Consider the following 15806-nt stretch of genomic DNA (forward strand, 5'->3'; position numbering starts at 1 on the left):
GACTCCCCCTGCCCACCCCCACCCCCAGAGTCCTCAGAGCTGGAGATCAAATTCAGTGTTGAGCTAATAGAGAGAGGGAAGGCAAGAGGTTAAACCAAACAGTTAACTGTGTCTCTTCAAAACTGACATTTAATACAGGGTGTAAATCACTAGGGGAGCCTGTTATTCCTTCAGGAATGCAATTACATAGGGTCAAATAAAACATGAAAGAAACCAACAAGTTTTAAAATGTAGTATGTTCTCAAAAGTAGGCAAGAAGGAATGTGAAGCAGTTCAAATATGCTAACACTCCCTGCTGTCCTATAGGAGAGGATTACAAGGAGAGGTTTCTGCTCTTTAATGATTATGTGGTTAAGCACGGGTATGGGAGCACATTGCCCAGTCTGGCTGTTCCCCACTGGACCCTGAGCTCCCCAGAGCTCCCTGCATTCATTCAAAGCAGGTGGAGGCTCTGCTGTTCAGCCCATCACCATTATAGTCCCATTACCAGCCCTGCCCTCCACTTAACACTTTTCCAAAGTGTTTATATGGCTGGACAGAACACACTGTGGGTATTTTTTTTCTGTTTCACTCATTCATACGGGAAAAAAAAATCCACCAGGAGAATCCTTGTTCTGTAACTTCAAGATAGACAAAAAACAATGTTGGACTTCTGCTAAAGTCTTTCTAATGTTTGTGGCTACTTGTAAATTGTCTAGGTGCTAATTTACTCCACGGGGCGGTGGAAGGTGGACTTATGTTTGTTATCTGGGAAGGGTCTGTTAACAGTTTAGTGCATTTCAAACAATTTGATGCCTGAAAAGTTGGGGTTGGCTCACCCTCAGTTTAACATCCTCATGAACTAGGGGTGACCAACTCGCCTCAATCTGCCCACTGTTCTCTTGGCTCTAGCACTGAAAGTCCCTTAGCCCAAGAAACTTCCCACTCCCCAGCAAACCAAGCTGACTGGCCATCCTATTCCACACACATAGCACATGTTCTCTCTTTGCCCCCGTGCTTCTAGCCCTGTGTATCTCAGGTGTGTGTACTGGACATGTGTGCAAACAGGCATACACGTGACAGGAGTCTGAATTAAACAGAATTTGTAATTAGAATTTGTACTTTCATTAAAGTCTTGGTTTTAAGCATATGTAACAGCAGGGTAGAAACTGGGTATGGAGTGTGAGGAGAGGGTATGTCTGGGAAGGGACACCGGGATCACTACTAAACTAATTATAAAAGAATTCAAACAAAACAGACAGGTCAGCTGGGTTCAGATTCCTTTATAATCACTGACTTTTTATAAGCTGGTTCTCACTTCTCCAAGAAAAATACAGTTTCAAATGAGTTGTGACTCAAACTTGATTTTCCTTATCTTGCTTACAAAGTGTATGGTACTACAAAGCTGACTTCTCAGAGTCTAAATCCAAAGGGTGCAGATTCTATCTGGTTGGTTGAATCTTGGGAGCTTCCTCTTGCCCAACTCCCTCCCCGACAACCCCCTACCCCCAACCAGGCAATGGTGGCCGCAAGTTGGTCCTTTTGAATCCTGCCCAGGGACAAGAGCTATCAAGGTCAAGCTCACTGACTAGCAGGCACCGTGGGGTATGTCTCTGAGGTACACAATTTCCTAAGCTTCTTGCCACATTGGCAGTTCTACATGCGCCCAGGTCTTTCCAGAAAGCGCTTGGCAACCCCACAGACTGCATGGCTGCACCGGCACATAAGATATACCATTTTGACTGTAAGTTGAGTTAGGAAGTCTTGGGGCTTGGCTGAGCTCCTGAGAGCAGCTGAACTGAGCAGACCCCAGACTAGAGTAAAATTGAGTTCATCTTACGCATCTAGGTCCTTTGGCTCTTTCATTGACTCTTCTCCTGACAGTGCAGTTGGAAATCTATGTGAATTCATATTCATTCTCTTTCTCTCTCTCTGGCTATTTTCTTGTTCTGTCAAAAGGTGCCAAACTGATACAGTGACCAGAAATAACTCAAAATAAAGGAAAATGTGATTAAAGTTTTCTCTTCTGACTTATCATGGAAACCTCTTAGCTCAGAGGCTCTCCTTTCCTGCGCTTAGAAAACTTGTCTGTCCAGATCAGACACACTATAAGCATCAGTCTCAAAACTTAGTCAAATGCAAAGAAACAGGTGGTAGACAGGGCAAACAATGGCTCAAAGTCTAAAGAAACAGACCTGGAAGAGTAGAAAATTCCCTGCAATTTTCAAATGAGCATGCGGTATGCACTAAGGGGACAGAACCTGGGCTTGGGAGGCAAACCGATCCAGGTTTGAATTCCAGCCCAGGCACTTACTAGCTATACGATCTTGTACAAGATACTTCATCACTGTAAATTTCACCTCCTCATCTGTGCCATGGGGATCATTCTCGTTTTAGTGTGAGAATAGGAAATCACATATGCAAAGCACTCAGTACATAGGTGATGCTCAATAAGCAGCTCTCACTACTGTGGTGATGGATTCCACAGGAAAACATGACCCCCTCCACCAGCCCACGGTGCCCTCCATGTTTTGACCCCTGGGCCTCTTCCCTAATGGACATCTCTAGGAACTCTGAGCTCTTAATCTCAGCCCTCCACCCACGCTCCCTAACTGGCCTGAGGCAAATTACTTATCTGCCTCAATTACTTCATCTGTAAAGAGAAGGATAATAATATTTACCTCCCTCAGAGGAGTGCTGGGAGAATTAATGAATGCTTGCAATGTACCCTGAGATCTACAGATGAAAGGCAGTGTAGAATCGCAAAGTATTATTATAAATATTAGTGTTATTTTGACACATTTGCATGTATGCATGTGTGAGCAAATTTGCACTTAGGGCACTGGATGAGACTATGTGACTTTTAAGTATCCTTCTGTGAGTACCCCTGGCGGCCCATGGATGCTTCTGTCTGTGAAATTTATACATAATAAAACAATTGGTCCCAGAGTAAGAATTTGTTCAGAAAGGGAAGCACTGCTTTGGGCAGCTGGTATAATATCAACCATAGTTTATCGTTAAGTGTTTTCTAGAAGTCTCTTTGGCCAATGCCACTGACTTTGGCCAGTGACAATGTGATTGGCTCCCTAAAAAGCAGTGAAATGTAATTCTCAGACGTCTCTATCCACCAGTTTGGAAAAACCACCTTGAGCCTAGAAGCGTTTGCTCCTGAGCTAACTGTATCCACTTGTGAAACATGCAGTCATAAAATCAGATTGCAAAGAAACACCTCTTCCAACCCACCTCCCAGCCGAGCCCTCTCCCTTGCACATCAGCGGCACCAAGCTCCGGCTCTTGCTGCTCCTCTCCTCTGCTTCCTCCCACTGGCCCCTGCTCCCCAGTGGCTGCATCCCCTCCCCTTAAGTGGTATGTGGTAACACTGCAACATCACCCACCATGATATCACATCACATAGCTCCCCAGAGACCATGTCTGTGACCTGCGCTTTTAGAAATAAAAGTACAGCCAACGTAAGAGCCAATGGAAGTGACATGAGGAAGTGAGGAAGTTAAAATTCCCTGGTATCCAGGGACTGAGCCCTTAGCTGCCATTCCTGCCAGTGTGATGTGGCCTCCTCCTCTGATTCCAGATACAGAGTAGCATATGCGTGTGAGCAAGACATATGTCTGGTCTCCCCCATAAACCTTTGCAGCCTGGCAAGAAACAGCAAGGCTTATTCCAGACCCAAATTCTCATTCCTGCTATAGCCATCATAAACGCCTGCCGACACCAAAGAAGAACAAGGCTGTAATCCTCATAAAAGAACATTTTTGAGCCCTGGAAACCAAAGAGGGATATGAATGCCAGTTTTTAAACTGACATTCCCTCTGCTCTTGGGCTAGATTGGACATTGAGGAAGCAGGTGACGGCCTTAGAGCCATGGGTTAGAAGCTGCACCCTGGCTTCCCTGTTGTGAACACCTCCCCCCACTGGCTGGGCAGGTGGCCTGAAGTTCCCACAACTTGTGGTTATGATATTGTATCCAGAAGGCTGTGTGTAGAATGGAAATATGTGACACAAAAATCAACAGGTTAAATCATTCCAGCAGTGTGCTGGAGCCGGCTCACGGTGGCTTGAGAGAGCCAAGTATGTGCATCTCCTCCTAATTCCATGCTCACATCACACCAAGAGCCTGAAATCAGCCACTGGTGCCTTGAAATCACCAGATGCTGCAAATCAGGGCTTTTCTCCCCCCTTTGAGAAAGGTGATTGTGAAACCTTTATTGCACACTACCAATTAGCACCCGCTTTTATCCGTTATCATTTGCTAATAGACAGGTTTATGCCATTGCCAAGGAATGAAGTCCAGGTTGGTTCTGAGTATGGAAAGCACAGGGAGTTGACCAGGGCAGCAGGTGAACTTGCTGTTGCAATTGTCTGGGAGCAGCCAGAGGGTAGTGAGTGCCTTGGGGAGGAGTGAGCAGAATGCCTCCTTCAAGGTGCTGCCAAGGTTGGTCTGCCTTGTAGATTTTAGCAGCAAGTAGGGGATGCAGCAAGAATTGTACTCCCTAGGATGTGAGCAGAAGAAATCTGGGGTTTAGACCTTTCGTGGCCCTAACAAACTATATAATCTCAGAGCCTCGCTTCCTTTAACTATAAAATTCAACAAACTGTACTCCTTTGATGGGATTTGTGAAGGATTTGGTGAGATGATACTTGTAAGGTACTTGTCCTTGACTAAATTGATGGGCACTTCACTACCCTCTTCTCATTCTGTTTCTCACAGGAGATGTCATGTTCGTCAATCTGACCTGAAGCCTTCAACCCCTCTGGCTTCTGAAACTCCATGCTCTCTTGGTTTTCCTTCTTCTTCTCTGATCCTGCCTTTACTCTGATCTTCCTTCCCTAATCCCCCTCAAAACTTAATCCAGGGCCTCCTCTTATTTCTCTGCACAGCCTCATTAGGCAATCTCATCTAGCCCCATGGATTTAAGTGTTATCTTCATGCTGATGACTTCCAGACTCCTAGAATTATCCTCTGTCTAGACCAGTGATTCTTCAAGTGGAAACCCTGGACCAGTGGCATCAGCATCACCTGGGAACTTGTTAGAAATGCAAATTCACAGGCCCCACCCAAACCTTCTAAACCAGAAACTCTGGGGGTGGGCCCAGCAATCTGTTTTATCAAGCCCTGCAGGTGTTTCTGATGCTCCCTGAAGTCTGGGAGCCACTGGCTCAGGCTAACATATTTAATAGCTTTATTTACGTCTCTACAGAAATATCAAACTTAATACACCCAACACAAACCTCCTATTCCCTCGCTAATTCCTCCTCAATTCTGCGCGCCACCCCCCACATCCTCAGAATTGCTCCCCTGAGACAATGGAATTATCATCCACTCACTTGCTAAACCTGGAAATCAAGAAGATCCTTTCTCCCAGCTTCTTGGGCCCACATCTAATCCATTAGCAAGTACTATTAATTCTATCTCTGAGTTATACCATAAATTTGCTACTTTTCCACAGTTCCATCCTCTCCATCTCTTGATTACTTCACCTGGTGCCCCTCTCCCCCTTCCCTACTGTGTCCCTCACTCACTGGTTTTCTCTCGGTTCCCTGAATGGGCCAATTCCTTTTTGCCTCGGGGACTACGTTCTACTGTCTGGAATTTTTTCTTCCTCATCCTGTGAGCAGATGGCTCCTCCCATCCTCAGTTTCAGCTTAAATATTACCTCCTCTTTGTGTCCTTCCTTACCACCTATTAAAGTCCCCCCACGCCCCATCATTGTCTCTCATCACCTTTTTATTTCCTTCCCAGCACATCTGCAGTTTGTTAGTTTCCCATTCAGATATTTACTCTCTTGATGTTGGTTGTGTTTTGTTTTTCCTCTGTGCCCCTCACCCCACCACCCTGAATGGGTTACTAGGGAAGGGGGCTTGTCAATGTTCATCACCCTCAGCATCGGGCACAGTGACTGAGGCAGGGTGGGTAGGGGTTGATGTTGCCGTTATTAACACAATGGAAAGGACAGACATATGCTTTACTGGGTCTATGGATTAAAATGTTAATCTGCAGAAACATCCTCACAGACACACCCAGAGTAATGTCTGACCAAATGTTTGGGCACTGTGTGGCCTAGTTGAGTTGATAAATAAAATTAACCATCACACCACACTACTGATAAAACTCAGAAAGATAGACACTTGCACAATAGTGAAATCAGGATTCAAATCCATGTATTTCTCACTCCAAAACTCCATTCCATAGATGTTGCTGCTCAGTTACTATCGTTTTTACCCATGATTCCCAAGCTTAGTGTGTGCTATAAAGAAGATGCTCTTTCTTCATTTCTTTCTTTATCCAGGAGTAAATGTTATGATCATGGCTAAACCAAATACATTTTGTGGTAGAAGGGCTACTGCTCCAAGGAAACAAGACAAAGCAACAGTGGGGGAAAGGAGAACCAATGATGTTTCTGAATTTGGGGCCCTAAACACAGACTGAAGATAAACTGTTTTTTCAAGTTAAATCTCTCAAATGATTCATCACCGTAGCTACGGCTGGCATATCAAAGGTAAGCAATAATTGTTTGCTACAATAGACAAGCAAATAAATGGAAATAGGATGTTAGTTGGAAATTGTCTACTGAGGCACCCACATGGAACAGAAAGGACATCCCCATAGAAAGTACAGACCAAGATGTAAACACTTAAAGTTAGGAACTCATTTCTCAGCTCTGGATAAGTTCACCCATAATGGGGACCCTCCATGAAGGTCTGACTCACTGGGGTTCAGGTCCATCAGTTGAAAGTGCCTAAACTAGGGCTTTGGAGGGGCTCTTGGGTGGATGTTGGTTAAATATCCAACTCTTGATCTCGACTCAGGTCATGATCTCACCATTCTTGGGTCCAAGCCCCGCATCAGGCTCCATGCTGATGGCATGGAGCTTATTTGGGATTCTGTCTCTCCCTCTCTCTCTGCTCCTCCCCAACCTGTGCATGTTCTCCCTCTCTCAAAATAAATAAACTTAAATAAAATAACATAAAATATGTAAAATAAAATAAAATAATGAAATAAAATAAAATAAATGGGACTTTGGAGAAGAGGATTTCCTGTGGTCCACTTCTTCTGACTGTGGCTCCAACCCCCCTGCCGCTTAGCCCTCCTGCCTCCAGGGAAGAGATAGAGGACTACCTGCCCCTTCTCCCAGTTCTGGTGACAGGGGCTCCAAAGGGAGCATTCTGGAGAGCCTGTGTGTGTTTCTCCGGGTCGTGAGATAGAAAAAGCAAGAGGCTGGCTAGCAGCCAGTGCAGTGGAGTACTAACTGCAAGCCAGTGCTGCGGAAGCTCCCAAATGTGTGAAACCCACAGAAGAATGTTGTCCTGGTGTCATTAAAAATGGGGCCCCGCCTTGGCTAAATAAGCTCCTGCCAGAGGTCGGAAGAAAGTGGAAGGTTGCAGAAGCCAAGCGACCAGTGAGGCTGCAGAATGACCACCCAAAGAAGGGACACTGCTCACATCAAAGGAATTGAACTTGAAGAGGCCCTGCAGGGGAGCCTCTGAGGAGCCCACAGAAGAACTCACAAGGGCCAGAGATGGCCAAGTCAGCTGATGACAGCAGCAGCCAAGTAAGAACTCGCCAAGTCCCCTCTTGTCCCTCTGCCGTCTGGGGTCCCTGCATAGGAAGTGAGGAGAGGAGAAATGCTGGCAGGTAAGAATAACAGCATCTCTCTTCCCTCTGAAGGGTCAACCTGAAGCAGCATTCAACCGGGAGAAGAGAGGTGATGTAACATTACACGAATGCTGAGTTTGATACTACGTAGGACTGGACAATTAATGACTGAACTGCAGCCATGATTATGACAAAAGTGACTGCAGGGTATTTTTTTCCTGGGTGGTCAGTGAGGTAATAGGACCAGCCCAGCTCTGCTGAATACATGTCTACTCTCCACAAAGCTAGCTTGATTAACATACTATTTACAGAATGAAGAGCGATGGATATATGAATAAATAAGCCAAAACCCAATAATTCCCAAAGCTAACCTGACCATGGTGGGGACACAATTTTGAGTCCTCATGCCTTTTCAGATCCCTCTTGTTTGTAGCCTCGCCAATGGAGCTCTGAGCTAGATCCACGAGAAAATCCTAGAGACACAAGGAGGTTATTTTGTTGAGGCTTTAGTCAAAAGCTATGATAGCTGGAAAACTTTTGAGTTACAGGGGCCAGATAGCTATAAATAAATACAACCCTCTTCTCTGATATTCCAACTCCCTTCCCAAAAGATGACCCAAAGTCAGAAATTTGGTCTGTAAATTTCTAGTCCTTTCTCTATACACTGGCATATAGGGACATGTAACCATATATATTTTGGCGTGTTGGTTTTTTTTTTTTTTTGCCTTTTTAACGGATTCACAATATATGTGTTACTCAATAGTATTTGTTTTGACTGAACAACATGTTTTACTCTTTAATGGGTGCACATAATACTGATACTTCATAATTTATCCAACCACATTTCTACTGATGGACATTTAAGTTGTTATTTAAATTGTTACCAAAGTGATAAAGAGGAATTCTTTCTAACATCTCTGTTGCAGGCACAAATATTTTTTCAACACAGAATCCTAGAAATGAAGTTGTTGGGTCAAAGATCCATTTTAAATGTACACAGATATTGCCAGAAAGATATCAATTTACATTTCTACCATGACTGTCAGATGACATTTACTTCCCCTAACACACTTGCTGATGCTAAATATTATCAAGTTACAAGTTTTTTCCAATCCACTGAGTAAAAAAATGACACCACGGTGCTGTTTTTATTTGCATTTCATTCATAAAGACCAAGGCTCAACATCTTTTTATGTTTGTGGACCATTTGTACTTTTCTGCTGTTAATGACCTATTCATATTCTTTCCTCATTTTTAATTGAGTTGTTCATATTTTTTTTGTATTTGTGAGGTAGTATGTTTTTATTTTGTAGACACTGATTGTTAATTACATGTTTGACAAATATTTTTTTACCATTTAACTTTTTAAATGGTACCTTTGAGGAAAACTATATTTTTATGGGGTAAAAAAGCAGTTTTTTTCCTTCATGGATTCTAGATTTAGTGTGTTGCTTAGGAAGACCTTACCTAAATTGAAATATTTCTCCGTCTTTCCTTCTGATACTCTTGCAATTTTGTTTTTGCAAGTTGAAGCTTTTAATTCATTTGGAATTATTGTAGTGTGAAGTAGATATCTATTATTTATTTTTCCAAACTGTTCCAACACCATTTATTGACAGTTCATTCTTTCTTCTTTGACTAAAAATACCATTTTTATTATAAGCTAAATTCCAATTTATTTCTTCATCTGTTTGGAAATTTTCTATTCTGTTCAATCATTCCCTTTATATAGGAGCTAACAGTATTTTACTTTAATTAATATAGCTTTATAGAACAATTTGATATTGCACAAGTCAAGTTTCAGCTCAAGTTTCCTCATTCATTTTTTTTTTTTTACAAATAGTTTATTGTCAAATTAGTTTCCACATAACACTCAGTGCTCATCCCCATAAGTGTCCTCCTCTATGCCCNAATTTACCCAAGGGATCCTCATTCATTTTTTAAAATCTGATAGGTCTGAAAGTCACTTTTTGAATTTCATAAAAATTTGAATTTATTGATTTGTGACCCATATGACAGCTTTACAGTGTTAAACTTTCTCTCATCTAGAAACATAATTTCCATCTTCATTTTCTGAAGTCTTCTTTCATGTCCGTGAATAAAGTTTTAACATATTATTTACATACACTTTACATATTTCTAGATAGATATTCCTGGTGCTTTATAATTTTTGTTCCTTTTGCTATTATATTTCCTAATTTCTGATGTAGAGATACTACAAATGTCTTATATATCCAGCTATTTTATTAAAAATTCCTTTAGTTAATTCTCTTTGCCCCTCTCTGGAATTCTTGTTAGTATGACTGATATTTTGACCTCAGAGCCAAAGGTGTGAAATATATTCATGTGTCCTCTAAATATTTGTAAAATTTAACATCCAACCAGAGACAAAGAACATGTAAAGTATATAGAATTCAATCAGGCAATAAAGAGTTTAGGTGAACAGTGTTATCAGCAACCTCAGTAGGAGGCTGTGGACTTAAATCAGAATGAAGAACTGGGTATTTTGTAACTTGAACCCAAGAGAAATGAATCCTATTTGAAGGGTTTATACTTGGAGTCCCTGTTGTCATAGCAACAATGAAAGGATCTCAAGGTGTCTATTGGTAATGAAGGGAGAATCAGGCTAGATCTACCGATCCCAGGTTCCTTTCTCTTAGCCTATGCTTACTTGAGATGATTAACCCAGTTTGCTAGCAGTGGTAAAACTGACCCCTTGGCGTAGTGTATTTCCAATCGCATAGAAGTTTAGAATTTAATATATTCTAAAGAAAATCAAACTCAAATTATTGATATTTTTGTGTTATACTTAGGATAATCTGGGTACATTTGGATTTTGAACTGGCATTAGGTTCCTGACAGATTAGCCTTGTGATTTCAATTTGAAATGTGTAGCTGAATAATGGACTTTTAAATTAAAGATTTATTTTGAAATCTGAAAGAGAATTGACAAAATCTACAAACAGTACTGGAATGTTATAATACAGCTATAACACAAGGTACATTTGCAAGTTTAATTTATTAGATTTATGAAAGTTGTATACATATTTAGGAAGGTTTTGCTTATTACAATAGGCATGTTTCAGGCCTCGGAGAAAATTAAATTTATCAAAGGTATAAGCGCATTTTATTTCCTTTAGAGAGTGTAAGGTATAAATAGAACTACGTTTTAAAGAATTTAATCTATAAAACTTAAGTTATTCAATTGTGTTTTTTTTAAAGTGAAGGTGATTGTTCTTAACAATACTTGAAAAGAAAAACACAATTTGAAAGTTGAACTCAAAGGTTAGAGAGAAGTAAATTTAGGTGGATTTTGTCTAACATATTTTTCAGCTTCTATTGAAAAGATCATGAGGTTTTGTTTTTACTTAATTTAATCTGATAACAGGAAATTACATTAATGCATTTCCTAATAGCAAAACTTTCTTGCTTTACTATGGTAAATCCCAATTGTCTTGACATATTAACGTATTATCGGATTTTACTTGGTAAAACTTTTAGAAAGATTTTTATATATGTATTCATAAGTGAAATTGGTCTATAATTTTATCATATATTATTTTTGTTTCTTTTACCACTTCTAGTAAACTTTATTTTTTAGAGAGTTTTTATTTTGAGTGGAAGGGATAGAGATTTCCCATATACCTCCTGTCCTAACACATGTACAACCTCCCTCACTATCAACACACCATACCACCTTGGTACATTTGTTGGAGTTCATGAACCTACATTGACACATTATTACCACTCAAAATCCATAGTTTACATTAGGGTTCACTCTTGGTGTTGTACATTCTATGGGTTTGAGCAAATGTATAACGACAGGTATCTATCATTATGGGATGGTACAAGATATGTTCACTGCCCTAAAAATCCTCTGTGCTCCATCTATTCATCCCTTCCCACTTCTCCCACAAGCCCCTAGCAACCACAGGTCTTTTTCTTGTCTCCTTAATTTTGTCTTTTCCAGAATATCATATAGTTGGAATCATACAATATATAGCCTTTTTCTTATTGGTTTCTTTCTTGTTTGGTGTTGAGTAATATTCTAGTGTTTGGACATGTCACAGTTTGTCCATTCACCTACTGAAGGACATCCTGGCTGCTTCCAATTTTTGGCAGTATTGAAAAAAGATGCTATAAACATACAGGTGCAGGTTTTTATGTGGACATAAGTTTTAAATTCATTGGGTAAATACCAGGGAGCACAACTGCTGGCTCATATGCTAAGAGTATGTTTGGTTTTATAAGAAACTGACAGCCTGTCTTCCAAAGTAGCTATACGATTTTGCAGCTCCATCAGCAATAAATGAGAGTTCCCATTGCTCCACATTCTCACCAGCATTTGGTGTTGACTGTGTTTTGGATTTTGGACATTCTAACAACTATATCGTGGTATCTCTTTATTGTCTTAATTTGCAATTCTCTCATGACACATGACATGGAAGATTTTTTGTATGCCCACTTGCCCTCTGTATGTCTTCTTTGGTATGCTCTCTTTAGGTCTTTGGCCCATTTATTAAATCAAGTTGCTTATTTTCTCATTGCTGAGTTTTAAGAGTTCATTATATAATTTGGATAACAATCCTTTTTCAGATGTGTCTTTGGCAAATACTTTCTCCTAGCCTGTGGCTTGTCTTCTCATTCTGTTGACACTGTCTTTCTCAGAGCATAGGTTTTTAATTTCATGTTTTGTGCTTTACATTTAGGTCTATAATCCATTTTGAGTTGACCCTTGTGAAGGGTATGAGGTCTGTGTCTACACTCCTTTTTCATTGCATGTGGACATCTAGTACTATCGGTGGAAAAAGACTCTCTGTTGCACTGTATTGCCCTCACTCCTTTGTCAAAGTTCAGCTGACTACACTTATGTGTACCTATTCTGGTCTCTTTATTCTGTTCCATTGGTCTGTTTTTCTGTTTTCTCACCAATACCACTGCCTTGATTACTATAGCTTTATATTAAGTCTTGAAGTCAAGTAATATTAGTCCTCTTTGTTCTTCTCCTTTACTATGTGGTTGTCTATTCTGAGTTTTTTGCCTCCCCACATAAACTTTTGGATCAGTTGGTCAATATCCACAAAATATCTTGCTGAGATTTCAATTGGGATTGCATTAATCTATATAGATCAAATTGGGAAAAACTGATATCTTGACAATATTGAATCTTCCTATTCATGAATATGAAACCTCTCCCCATTTATTTAAGTCTTTGATATCTTTCATCAGAGTTATGTACTTTTCTCCAAAAAAATTTTGTACATGTAGATCTTGTGCAAACCTGGTAAGATTTATACCTAAGTATTTTGTTTTGGGGGGTGCAAATATGATAATACATTTTTAACTTCTAACTTCACTTATTCATTGTTAGTATATAGGAAAGTGATTGACTTTTATATATTAACTTTATATCCTTCAAGCCTTCTACAATCCCTTATTAGTTCTAGGAGTTTTTTGCTAGGTTCTTTTGGATTTTCTACATAGAATATCATGTCATCTGCAGACAAAGACAGTTTATAGATTCCTTCCCTATCTGTAGGCCTTTTATTTCCTTTTCTTATGTTATCGCATCAGCTAGGAATCCCAGTATGATGTTGAAAAGCAGTGGAAGGAGGGCACGTCCTTGCCTTCTTCCTGATCTTAGTGGAACAGCTTTGGAGTTTGTACCATTAATATGATGTTAGCTGTAGCTTTTGTTGTTGTTGTTTTTTTTTGTAGATATTCCTCATTAAGTTGAACAAGTTTCCCTCTATCTGTACTTTGCTGAGAGTTTTTATCATGGGTGGGTGTTGGATTTTGTGAAGTGCCTCTGCATCTCTTGATATGATCATATGATTTTTCTTTTAGTCTGTTGGATTTTTCTTTTAGTCTGATGGATTACATTAATTGATTTTTGATTGTTGAACCTACCTTGCATACCTGAAATAAGCCCCACTTCATTGTGTGTATATTTAATTTTACACATTCTTGGATTTCATATGCTAATATTTTATTGAGAATTTTTGTATTTGCATTCATAAGAGATATCAATCTTCAATTTTCTTGTAATGTCTTCATCTGGTTTTTGTGTTAGGGTAATGCCAGCCTCATAGAACGAGTTAGGAAATATTCCCTCTTGCTTCTATTTTTTGGAAGATACTGCAGAGAATTGTTATGATTTTGTCCTTAAATATTTGGTAGAATTCACCAGTGAACTCATCTGGGCTGGGTACTTTCTCTTTTGGAAGGTTATTAATTATTGACTCAGTTTCTTTAATACATACAGAATTATCCAGAATAATCTGGATATTTCTTCTTGAGTGAGTTTAGCAGAATGTGTCTTTCAAGTAATGAGTCCATTTCATCTAGGTTATTAAGTTTATGACATTTTGTTGTTCATCATATTCCTTTATTGTCATTTTAATGTCCATCTATAATGATGTCTCATCTTTCCTTTTTTATTTATTTATTTTTGAGAGAGAGAGAGAGGGAGAGGGAGAGGGAGAGGCAGAGAGCAGGGGAGGGTCAGAGAGAGGGGGAGATACAGAATCTGAAGACAGGCTCCAGCCTCTGAGCTAGCTGTCAGCCAGCACAGAGCCTGACGAGGGGCTGGAACCCACAAACTGTGAGATAATGACCTGAGCGGAAGTAAGACGCTTAACGGACTGAGCCACCCAGGTGCCCCGCATCTTTTATTTCTGATATTAGTAATTTGTGTTTTCTCCCTTTTCTTCTTAGTTAACTGGCTAGAGGCTTATTGATTTTATTGGTCTTTCCAAAGAACCAGCTTTTGATTTTCTCTGACTTCTTGTTTTTAATTTCATTGATTTCTGCTCAAATTTTTATGTTTTTTTTTCTTTTGCTTACTTTAGATTTAATTTGCTCTTCTTTTTTTCTAGTTGCCTAAGGTAGGAACTTAGATTTTTAATTGCAGCTCTTTCTTGTTTCCAATATATTCATCCAATGCTATAAATTTCCCTGTCAGCACTGTTTTCATCGTCTTCCACAATTTTTGATAAGTTGTATTTTCATTTTAATTCTGTTAAAAATATTTTTATATTTTCCTTGTGATTTACTTTGACTCATGTGTTTCTTAGAAGTGTGCTGTTTAATTTTCAAATATTTTACATTTTTTTCAGCTATATTTCTATTATTGATTTCTAGTTTAATTTCCTAGAGTCTGAAAGTAGACATTGTATGATTTCTGTTCTTTATACTTGTTAAGTAGTTATTTTTGGCCCCAAACTGTGGTCTCTCTTGGTGAATGTTCCATATGAGCTCGAAAAGAATATTTAATCTGCTGTCATTGGATCAAGTAGTCTATAGGTGTCAATTATATCCAGTTGATTGATGGTGCTGTTGAGTTCAACTCTGTCCATACAGATTTTCTGCTTTTTGGATCTGTCCATTTCTGATAGAGAAATGTTAAAGTCTCCAAGTATAATAGTGGATTCATCTATTTCTCCTTGCATTTCTATCCATTTTTGCCTCATGTATTTTGATGCTGTGCTATTAGACACATACACATATAAAGATTGTCATGTCTTATTGGAGTATTGACCTCTTTATTATTATATAATGCTCCTCTTTATCCCTGATAATTTTTCTGGCTCTGAAGTCTGCTCTGTCTAAAATTAATATAGTTACTCCTATTTTCTTTTGATTATATCTTTCTCCACTACTTTTAATATATACATGTCTTTATATTTAAAATGGGTTTACGGGTGTCTGGGTGGCTCAGTTGGTTAAGAGTCTGACTCTTGATTTTGGCTCAAGTCATGATCTCATGGTTTGTGAGATCGAGCTCCGTGTTGGGCTCTGTGCTGATAGCAGGGAGCCTGCCTGATATTCTCTCTCTCTCCTCTCTCTCTGCCACCCAAAATAAATAAACATTAAAAAAAATAAAGTAGGTTTATTATAGACAATATATACTTGGGTCATGTTTTTTTTTTAAATCTACTTCGACAGTATTTTTTTTATTTTAAGATTTTATTTTTAAGTAAACTCTACACCCAACATAGGGCTTGTACTCTGAGATCTAGAGTCTCACACCTTACTCACTAAGCCAGCCAGGAGCCCCCAATCTCTGTCTTTTAATTGATGTATTTAGACCATTGAAATTTAAAGTGATTATTGATATAGTTGGGGTAACATCTACTATATTGTTACTATTTTCAATGTGTTGCCCTTGTTTTTTTATTCTTTGTCTTCCACGCTTTTTCTACCTTTTGTAATT

The 15806-nt window shown here is 39.4% G+C and overlaps 1 long non-coding RNA gene across 1 annotated transcript in view; it reads right to left on the bottom strand.

Annotated features, from left to right (window-relative positions):
- Positions 1-7968: 7968 nt before the first annotated feature.
- Positions 7969-15806, bottom strand: part of LOC144235636 (uncharacterized) — a 57920-nt gene continuing 50082 nt past the window's right edge. Inside the window, exon 3 of the long non-coding RNA XR_013336274.1 lies at positions 7969-8064. This is a non-coding gene — a long non-coding RNA (uncharacterized LOC144235636). The remainder of the gene's footprint in view (positions 8065-15806) is intronic.

The sequence above is a fragment of the Crocuta crocuta genome, unplaced genomic scaffold, assembly GCF_008692635.1.
Source record: "Crocuta crocuta isolate KB4526 unplaced genomic scaffold, BGI_CrCroc_1.0 scaffold10, whole genome shotgun sequence".
Lineage (NCBI taxonomy): Eukaryota > Metazoa > Chordata > Mammalia > Carnivora > Hyaenidae > Crocuta > Crocuta crocuta.